Source organism: Triturus cristatus, chromosome 7, assembly GCF_964204655.1.
Source record: "Triturus cristatus chromosome 7, aTriCri1.1, whole genome shotgun sequence".
NCBI classification, from domain to species: domain Eukaryota; kingdom Metazoa; phylum Chordata; class Amphibia; order Caudata; family Salamandridae; genus Triturus; species Triturus cristatus.
This window is the reverse complement of record NC_140590.1, coordinates 1,307,546,890-1,307,558,165: the sequence shown is the minus strand read 5'-3', so window position 1 is coordinate 1,307,558,165 and position 11,276 is coordinate 1,307,546,890.

The window sequence follows — 11,276 nt, the reverse complement described above, 5'->3', positions numbered from 1 at the left end:
CTACTCTGGCCCCATAGCTAAGGTCTTAGACTCGTACTCTGGCCTAATGGTTAAGGTATTAACTTTTACTCTGGCCTACTGGTTAAGGTCTTAACACTTACTCTGGCCTAATAGCTAATGTCTTAGACTCGTTCTCTGACCTACTGGTTAAGGTCTTGACTCTTACTCTGGCCTACTGGTTAAGGTCTTAACTCTTACTCTGGCCTAATAGCTAAGGTCTTAGACTTGTACTCTGGCCTACTGGTTAAGGTCTTAACTCCTACTCTGGCCTACTCGTTAAGGTCTTAACTCTTACTCTGGCCTAATAGCTAAGGTCTTAGACTCGTACTCTGGCCTACAGGTTAAGGTCTTAACTCTTACTCTGGCCTAATAGCTAAGGTCTTAGACTCGGACTCTGGCCTACTGGTTAAGGTCCTAACTCTGACTTTGGCCTACTGGTTAAGGTCTTAACTCTTACTCTGGCCTAATAGCTAAGGTCTTAGACTCGCATTATGGCCTACTGGTTAAGGTCTTAACTCTTCCTCTGGCCTAATAGCTAAGGTCTTAGACTTGTACTCTGGCCTAATGGTTAAGGTCATAACTCTTACTCTGGCCTAATAGCTAAGGTCTTAACTCTTAATCTGGCCTAATAGCTAAGGTCTTAACTCTTACTCTGGCCTACTGGTTAAGGTCTTAACTCTTACTCTGACCTAATATCTAAGGTCTTAGACTCACACTATGGCCTACTGGTTAAGGTCTTAACTCTTCCTCTGGCCTAATAGCTAAGGTCTTAGACTCATACTCTGGCCTAATGGTTAAGGTCTTAACTCTTACTCTGGCGTAATATCTAAGGTCTTAACTCTTACTCTGGCCTAATAGCTAAGGTCTTAACTCTTACTCTGGCCTAATAGCTAAGGTCTTAGACTCGTACTCTGGCCTACAGGTTAAGGTCTTAACTCTTACTCTGGCCTAATAGCTAAGGCTTTGACTCGTACTCTGGCCTAATGGTTACGGTCTTAACTCTTACTCTGGCCTAATAGCTAAGGTCTTAACTCTTACTCTGGCCTAATAGCTAAGACTCTTACTCTGCCCAATAGCTAAGGTCTTAGACTCGTACTCTGGCCTACAGGTTAAGGTCTTAACTCTTACTCTGGCCTAATAGGTAAGGTCTTAGACTCGTACTCTGGCCTACTGGTTAAGGTCGTAACTCTTACTCTAGCCTAATACCTAAGGTCTTAGACTCATACTCTGGCATACAGGTTAAGGTCTTAACTCTTACTCTGGCCTAATAGCTAAAGCCTTAGACTTGTACTATGGCCCACAGGTTAAGGTCTTAACTCTTATTCTGGCCTAATAGCTAAGGTCTTAGACTCGTACTCTGGCCTAATGGTTAAAGTCTAAACTCTTACTCTGGCCTACTGGTTAAGGTCTTTACTCTTACTCTGGCCTAATAGCTAAGGTCTTAGACTCGTACTCTGGCCTACTGGTTAAGGTCTTAACTCTTACTCTGGCCTAATAGCTAAGGTCTTAGACTCGTACTCTGGGCTACTGGTTAAGGTCTTAACTCTTACTCTGGCCTACTGGTTAAGGTCTTAACTCTTACTCTGGCCTAATAGCTAAGGTCTTAGACTCGTACTCTGGCCTAATGGTTAAGGTCTTAACTCTTACTCTGGCCTAATAGCTAAGGTCTTAGACTCGTACTCTGGCCTACTGGTTAAGGTCTTAACTCTTACTCTGGCCAAATAGCTAAGGTCTTAACTCTTACTCTGGCCTAATAGCTAAGGTCTTAGACTCGTACTCTGGCCTAATAGCTAAGGTCTTAGACTTGTACTCTAGCCTAATGGTTAAGGTCTTAACGCGTACTCTGGCCTACTGGTTAAGGTCTTAACCCTTACTCTGGCCTACTGGTTAAGGTCTTAACTCTTACTCTGGCCTAATAGCTAAGGTCTTAGACTCGTACTATGGCCTAATAGCTAAGGTCATAGACTCGTACTCTGGCCTAATGGTTAAGGTCTTAACTCTTACGCTGGCCTACTGGTTAAGGTCTTAACTCTTACTCTGGCCTAATAGCTAAGGTCTTAGACTCCTACTATGCCCTAATAGCTAAGGTCTTACACTCGTACTCTGGCCTAATGGTTAAGGTCTTAACTCTTACTCTGGCCTACTGGTTAAGGTCTTAACTCTTACTCTGACCTAATAGCTAAGGCCTTAGACTCATACTCTGGCCTAATTGTTAAGGTCTTAACTCTTACTCTGGCCTAATAGCTAAGGTCTTAACTCTTACTCTGGCCTAATAGCTAAGGTCTTAACTCTTACTCTGGCCTAATAGCTAAGATCTTAGACTCGTACTCTGGCCTACAGGTTAAGGTCTTAACTCTTACTCTGGCCTAATAGCTAAGGTCTTAGACTCGTACTCTGGCCTACTGGTTAAGGTCTTAACTCTTACTCTGGCCTAATAGCTAAGGTCTTAGACTCATACTCTGGCCTACTGGTTAAGGTCTTAACTCTTACTCTGGCCTACTGGTTCAGGTCATAACTCTTACTCTGGCATAATAGCTAAGGTCTTAGACACGTACTCAGCCCTAATGGTTAAGGTCTTAACTCTTACTCTGGCCTAATAGCTAAGGTCTTAGACTTGTACTCTGGCCTACTGGTTAAGGTCTTAACTCTTACTCTGGCCTAATAGCTAAGGTCTTAACTCTTACTCTGGCCTAATAGCTAAGGTCTTAGACTCGTACTCTGGCCTAATAGCTAAGGTCTTAGACTCGTACTCTGGCGTAATGGTTAAGGTCTTAACTCGTAGTCTGGCCTACTGGATAAGGTCTTAACTCTTACTCTGGCCTACTGGTTAAGGTCGTAACTCTTACTCTGGCCTATTAGCTAAGGTCTTTGACTCGTACTTTGGCCTACTGGTTAAGGTCTTAACTCTTACTCTGGCTTAATAGCTAAGGTCTTAACTCTTACTCTGGCCTACAGGTTAAGGTCATAACTCTTACTCTGGCCTACTGGTTAAGGTCTTAACTCATACTCTGGCCTACTGGTTAAGGTCTTAGACTTGTACTCTGGCCTACTGGTTAAGGTCTTAACTCTTACTCTGGCCTACTGGTTAAGGTCTTAACTCTTACTCTGGCATAATGGTTAAGGTCTTAACTCTTACTCTGGCCTACTGGTTAAGGTCTTAACTCTTACCCTGGCCTAATAGCTAAGGTCTTAGACTCGTACCATGGCTTACAGGTTAAGGTCTTAACTCTTACTCTGGCCTAATAGCTAATGTCTTAACTCTTACTCTGGCCTACAGGTTAATGTCTTAACTCGTACTCTGGCCTAATAGCTAAGGTCTTAGACTCGTACTTTGGCCTAATAGCTAAGGTCTTAGACTCGTACTCTGGCCTAATGGTTAAGGTCTTAACTCTTACTCTGGCCTACTGGTTAAGGTCTTAACTCTTACTCTGACCTAATATCTAAGGCTTAGACTCGTACTCTGGCCTAATGGTTAAGGTCTTAACTCTTACTCTGGCCTAATAGCTAAGGTCTTAACTCTTACTCTGGCCTCATAGCTAAGGTCTTAGACTCGTACTCTGGCCTAATGGTTAAGGTCTTAACTCTTACTCTGGCCTAATAGCTAAGGTCTTAGATTCGTACTCTGGCCTAATGGTTGAGGTCTTAACTCTTACTCTGGCCAAATAGCTAAGGCTTAGACTCGTACTCTGGCCTAATGGTTAAGGTCTTAACTCTTACTCTGGCCTAATAGCTAAGGTCTTAACTCTTACTCTGGCCTCATAGCTAAGGTCTTAGACTCGTACTCTGGCCTAATGGTTAAGGTCTTAACTCTTACTCTGGCCTAATAGCTAAGGTCTTAGACTCGTACTCTGGCCTAATGGTTAAGGTCTTAACTCTTTCTCTGGCCTAATAGCTAAGGCTTAGACTCATACTCTAGCCTAATGGTTAAGGTCTTAACTCTTACTCTGGCCTAATAGCTAAGGTCTTAACTCTTACTCTGGCCCAATAGCTAAGGTCTTAGACTCGTACTCTGGCCTAATGGTTAAGGTATTAACTCTTACTCTGGCCTAATAGCTAAGACTCCTACTCTGGCCCCATAGCTAAGGTCTTAGACTCGTACTCTGGCCTAATGGTTAAGGTATTAACTTTTACTCTGGCCTACTGGTTAAGGTCTTAACACTTACTCTGGCCTAATAGCTAATGTCTTAGACTCGTACTCTGACCTACTGGTTAAGGTCTTGACTCTTACTCTGGCCTACTGGTTAAGGTCTTAACTCTTACTCTGGCCTAATAGCTAAGGTCTTAGACTTGTACTCTGGCCTACTGGTTAAGGTCTTAACTCCTACTCTGGCCTACTGGTTAAGGTCTTAACTCTTACTCTGGCCTAATAGCTAAGGTCTTAGACTCGTACTCTGGCCTACAGGTTAAGGTCTTAACTCTTACTCTGGCCTAATAGCTAAGGTCTTAGACTCGTACTCTGGCCTAATGGTTAAGGTATTAACTCTTACTCTGGCCTAATAGCTAAGACTCCTACTCTGGCCCCATAGCTAAGGTCTTAGACTCATACTCTGGCCTAATGGTTAAGGTATTAACTTTTACTCTGGCCTACTGGTTAAGGTCTTAACACTTACTCTGGCCTAATAGCTAATGTCTTAGACTCGTACTCTGACCTACTGGTTAAGGTCTTGACTCTTACTCTGGCCTACTGGTTAAGGTCTTAACTCTTACTCTGGCCTAATAGCTAAGGTCTTAGACTTGTACTCTGGCCTACTGGTTAAGGTCTTAACTCCTACTCTGGCCTACTGTTTAAGGTCTTAACTCTTACTCTGGCCTAATAGCTAAGGTCTTAGACTCGTACTCTGGCCTACAGGTTAAGGTCTTAACTCTTACTCTGGCCTAATAGCTAAGGCTTTGACTCGTACTCTGGCCTAATGGTTACGGTCTTAATTCTTACTCTGGCCTAATAGCTAAGGTCTTAACTCTTACTCTGGCCTAATAGCTAAGACTCTTACTCTGCCCAATAGCTAAGGTCTTAGACTCGTACTCTGGCCTACAGGTTAAGGTCTTAACTCTTACTCTGGCCTAATAGGTAAGGTCTTAGACTCGTACTCTGGCCTACTGGTTAAGGTCGTAACTCTTACTCTAGCCTAATACCTAAGGTCTTAGACTCATACTCTGGCATACAGGTTAAGGTCTTAACTCTTACTCTGGCCTAATAGCTAAGGTCTTAGACTCGTACTCTGGCCTACTGGTTAAGGTCTTAACTCTTACTCTGGCCTAATAGCTAAGGTCTTAGACTCGTACTATGGCCTAATAGCTAAGGTCTTTGACTCGTACACTGGCCTAATGTTTAAGGTCTTAACTCTTACTCTGGCCTACTGGTTAAGGTCTTAACTCTTACTCTGGCCTATTAGCTAAGGTCTTAGACTCGCACTATGGCCAACTGGTTAAGATCTTAACTCTTCCTCTGACCTAATAGCTAAGGTCTTAGACTCATACTCTGGCCTAATGGTTAAGGTCTTAACTCTTACTCTGGCCTAATAGCTAAGGTCTTAACTCTTACTCTGGCCTAATAGCTAAGGTCTTAACTCTTACTCTGGCCTAATAGCTAAGGTCTTAGACTCGTACACTGGCCTACAGATTAAGGTCTTAACTCTTACTCTGGCCTAATAGCTAAGGTCTTAGACTCGTACTCTGGCCTACTGGTTAAGGTCTTAACTCTTACTCTGGCCTAATAGCTAAGGTCTTAGACTCGTACTCTGGGCTACTGGTTAAGGTCTTAACTCTTACTCTGGCCTACTGGTTAAGGTCTTAACTCTTACTCTGGCCTAATAGCTAAGGTCTTAGACTCGTACTCTGGCCTAATGGTTAAGGTCGTAACTCTTACTCTGGCCTAATAGCTAAGGTCTTAGACTCGTACTCTGGCCTACTGGTTAAGGTCTTAACTCTTACTCTGGCCAAATAGCTAAGGTCTTAACTCTTACTCTGGCCTAATAGCTAAGGTCTTAGACTCGTACTCTGGCCTAATAGCTAAGGTCTTAGACTTGTACTCTAGCCTAATGGTTAAGGTCTTAACGCGTACTCTGGCCTACTGGTTAAGGTCTTAACCCTTACTCTGGCCTACTGGTTAAGGTCTTAACTCTTACTCTGGCCTAATAGCTAAGGTCTTAGACTCGTACTATGGCCTAATAGCTAAGGTCATAGACTCGTACTCTGGCCTAATGGTTAAGGTCTTAACTCTTACGCTGGCCTACTGGTTAAGGTCTTAACTCTTACTCTGGCCTAATAGCTAAGGTCTTAGACTCCTACTATGCCCTAATAGCTAAGGTCTTACACTCGTACTCTGGCCTAATGGTTAAGGTCTTAACTCTTACTCTGGCCTACTGGTTAAGGTCTTAACTCTTACTCTGACCTAATAGCTAAGGCCTTAGACTCATACTCTGGCCTAATTGTTAAGGTCTTAACTCTTACTCTGGCCTAATAGCTAAGGTCTTAACTCTTACTCTGGCCTAATAGCTAAGGTCTTAACTCTTACTCTGGCCTAATAGCTAAGATCTTAGACTCGAACTCTGGCCTACAGGTTAAGGTCTTAACTCTTACTCTGGCCTAATAGCTAAGGTCTTAGACTCGTACTCTGGCCTACTGGTTAAGGTCTTAACTCTTACTCTGGCCTAATAGCTAAGGTCTTAGACTCATACTCTGGCCTACTGGTTAAGGTCTTAACTCTTACTCTGGCCTACTGGTTCAGGTCTTAACTCTTACTCTGGCCTAATAGCTAAGGTCTTAGACACGTACTCAGGCCTAATGGTTAAGGTCTTAACTCTTACTCTGGCCTAATAGCTAAGGTCTTAGACTTGTACTCTGGCCTACTGGTTAAGGTCTTAACTCTTACTCTGGCCTAATAGCTAAGGTCTTAACTCTTACTCTGGCCTAATAGCTAAGGTCTTAGACTCGTACTCTGGCCTAATAGCTAAGGTCTTAGACTCGTACTCTGGCGTAATGGTTAAGGTCTTAACTCGTAGTCTGGCCTACTGGATAAGGTCTTAACTCTTACTCTGGCCTACTGGTTAAGGTCGTAACTCTTACTCTGGCCTATTAGCTAAGGTCTTTGACTCGTACTTTGGCCTACTGGTTAAGGTCTTAACTCTTACTCTGGCTTAATAGCTAAGGTCTTAACTCTTACTCTGGCCTACAGGTTAAGGTCATAACTCTTACTCTGGCCTACTGGTTAAGGTCTTAACTCATACTCTGGCCTACTGGTTAAGGTCTTAGACTTGTACTCTGGCCTACTGGTTAAGGTCTTAACTCTTACTCTGGCCTACTGGTTAAGGTCTTAACTCTTACTCTGGCATAATGGTTAAGGTCTTAACTCTTACTCTGGCCTACTGGTTAAGGTCTTAACTCTTACCCTGGCCTAATAGCTAAGGTCTTAGACTCGTACCATGGCCTACAGGTTAAGGTCTTAACTCTTACTCTGGCCTAATAGCTAATGTCTTAACTCTTACTCTGGCCTACAGGTTAATGTCTTAACTCGTACTCTGGCCTAATAGCTAAGGTCTTAGACTCGTACTTTGGCCTAATAGCTAAGGTCTTAGACTCGTACTCTGGCCTACTGGTTAAGGTCTTAACTCATACTCTGGCCTACTGGTTAAGCTCTTAGACTCGTACTCTGGCCTACTGGTTAAGGTCTTAACTCTTACTCTGGCCTACTGGTTAAGGTCTTAACTTTTACTCTGGCCTAAAAGCTAAGGTCTTAACTGTTACTCTGGCCTAATAGCTAAGGTCTTAACTCGTACTCTGGCCTAATGGTTAAGGTCTTAACTCTTACTCTGGCCTAATAGCTAAGGTCTTAGACTCATACTATGGCCTAATAGCTAAGGTCATAGACTCGTACTCTGGCCTAATGGTTAAGGTCTTAATTCTTACTCTGGCCTAATAGCTAAGGTCTTAGACTCATACTATGGCCTAATAGCTAAGGTCATAGACTCGTACTCTGGCCTAATGGTTAAGGTCTTAACTCTTACTCTGGCCTACTTTTTAAGGTCTTAACTCTTACTCTGGCCTAATAGCTAAGGTCTTAGACTCGTACTATGGCCTAATGGTTAAGGTCTTAACTCTTACTCTGGCCTGCTGGTTAAGGTCTTAACTCTTACTCTGACCTAATATCTAAGGTCTTAGACTCTGTAGGAGAGTGGAATCTGACTAATGGTTGCCCCCAACCTTTTGCCTGGTATTTAAGTGGTTTTTGACTAGTCTGGCTGGGATCCTGCTATCCAGGACCCCAGCCTATCTGCTTTCTCCCTAAAACTGTTGTGAGTACTCTAGGTACAAACATAATTGGATGCTGGGCATGCCCTACCAGTCCCTTGTAGATGGTACCCTAGGTACCCAGGGCATGGGTCCCCCAGTAGGCCTACCAGGGCTGCAGCACTTATTGTGCCACCCTGGGACAGCCACCCAAACTGACACCACCAGGCCACTACTGTAGCCTGGGTAAGGTGGTGCTAGCACCCCTTACAGGGATGTAGGTACCCTATGTCCCATACCATACAACACATATACTCTCATAGGTCACCCCTATGGCAGGCCCTGGTAATCCTACAGGGCTGGGTGCTGAGGTATGTGTGAGGGGGGACCCCTACGTGAGTAGGACCTCTCTGCAACCTTCGTAAAATCGTTACTGGGTTGTTTGTAGTGTAGCCATACCATATACTCTTAACCGCATTATAAGTTATTGCGTCATCGCTGTAACTTAGGAATGGCTACACAGAACCATATCGTGTTTGGTGTCAAACATGAAGGAATCATACCCCCAGTCCAGCCATGGGCATGGGGGCACGATTCCCCCTTGCTAGGAGGGTGATATGGGAAAAGCGGTAGAATTTGGAAACCAATTTAAAAGTGCACATGTACCACAAAATGGCTACTGTTCGCCACCTACACGACTCTGGCTGGCTGTTGCTGGGGAAAACCCCAGCCTCGCCATCTGGACAATAGGGCTCCTGTGGCAGGGAGGTGCCAGCACCTCCCCAGACAGGATATGTGGATTGGAACAGGGTGGGTGCACCAAATGTCCTTTCAGAGTTGCACATAGGCAGCTGCAGAGCCCCAATTCTGCATACACCGCCTGGAACTGGTTCAGGGGCATCCTGCCCCTCGCCCAGGTGGGAAACACACAAAGGGGAGGGGGTGTAGCCACCCTTTCCCGCCTCTACTCTGATTGGTAGGCTCTCTCTTGGACCATCCCCTAATCTTGGGGATATATGGGAATAACTTTGCCCTAGAGCCTTAGATTCGTACAGGACTTCACAGAACTGACCTTAGACGAGCTGCTGCCCAGCTGACTGAAGAAATCTCCCTTGGGATAAAGGAGTTATCCCCCTGCTTGGCAGGCACCTAAAAGACTACAAGATACCCGGTTGGAACTTCGTTGCTCTCACGACCTTCGACGCCTTCCAGCAACCTGGAGGTGGGTCTCCAGTGCATCCCAGCGTCCTGTGAGTGTGCCCAGCAAGTCTGAGCACCCTGGACCACGTGGGTGTCGAGATCCCCGCATACCCCGAGACACCGGCCACCTCTTGTCCAGCACATGACCCCGACCAGTGGGGAAGTTGTGCTTTGGCCCATTCTTGAGCCAACCTTCAAGCAGCATTTGTGCCGACCCTCAGCTCCCTGGCCCGCTCCGGTGGCCCGTGGGAGCCCTTTTACGCACTCCATTTTGCTGCCTTCCGCGGTCACTTGTCCCTCGACTTGTGGGCCCTGACGGAGGACAATCTTCTTTTCTAAGAGTTCCCCTGGTTGCTCCAGGCCTGCTCTACGCTCCCTGCAAAGGAGAGCACCCTCAGACCACGTGGGTCTGCACCAGCAGCTGCTTTGTTCATCTTGCGTGGGTTGCGGTTGCCAATGCTTAGTGGATCCAATCGGGACACTACTACCACAGCGACCCTCAGCCGACGTGGGACAGTCGCCCTCCAGAAGCTGGCCTTCCTTGAAGCCTCCCGGAGCCCATGACTGCAGAGCCCAGCTGTACCTTCCACACCTGAAGCACCCGACATCCACGAGCTCCTTCCTGTGAGCTCCCTGGTCACTGTGCTGTGACCCAGACTCTGTCCCCTCTGCTTTCAGGTTCATCTTTGTCTTTTCTTCAACTTTAATCTTCACGACTTCAGCGACACTTCCAGCTAGCAGCAGTTTGGACTCCTTTTCCATTGAAAATCAGCCCGCGAGCAGACACCAGAATCGACCTATGCACCCGGCTTCCCTGGGGCAGGTAACAGTGGTACTTCGGTACTTCCGTGGTGGTGGGCTCTCCAAAGCCTTAAGTCTCAAGCCTTAACTTTGTACTGTTGTTAGAAGTGTCCTTAAACCTTAATTATTCAACCGCGACATTCTCCATAGGCTAACATTGCGATCCCGACAGCAACTTCTCGCACTGCACACGCCTCCCGTGGGTCCCCTTCCTCTTAACTGTGGGTGGATTCTTAAGGGGCCAGCGATCCTGAATGCCCTAGGCATTGCCTGTAGAATTGTCGTGGTTCTTATACCACTATTTTAGTATATGGTTTGGTCCCCCCCTGGGGCCCATTGATTTCTGTGCTATTTATTGTGTTTAGAAATGCTTGTTTGAATTGTAACTTTGCCACTAGCCACATAAAGTGACTGTGGGATTCTGTCTAGAATAAATACATATATTTTATATATATACCTGTGTGGGCTACTCTTTCATTTGGTTATTCAAGAGGTTATTATGGTAAAACAATAAGCTTAACACTCCTTCAAGACTTAGCCTGAAGGCTGCTCTCCACAGCTACCACTAGGATAGCTTTCTTTAAAGGTTGTCTTAAACCTATCATCAATAGGAGTCGAATTGGACTGGTGCAAGGTGTCCCTATAACTAGGAACAGCATATGCCAGGCCAACTTCTCACAGACTCACACTATGGCCTACTGGTTAAGGTCTTAACTCTTCCTCTGGCCTAATAGCTAAGGTCTTAGACTCATACTCTGGCCTAATGGTTAAGGTCTTAACTCTTACTCTGGCGTAATATCTAAGGTCTTAACTCTTATTCTGGCCTAATAGCTAAGGTCTTAACTCTTACTCTGGCCTAATAGCTAAGGTCTTAGACTCGTACTCTGGCCTACAGGTTAATGTCTTAACTCTTACTCTGGCCTAATAGCTAAGGCTTTGACTCGTACTCTGGCCTTATGGTTACGGTCTTAACTCTTACTCTGGCCTAATAGCTAAGGTCTTAACTCTTACTCTGGCCTAATAGCTAAGGTCTTAGACTCGTACTCTGG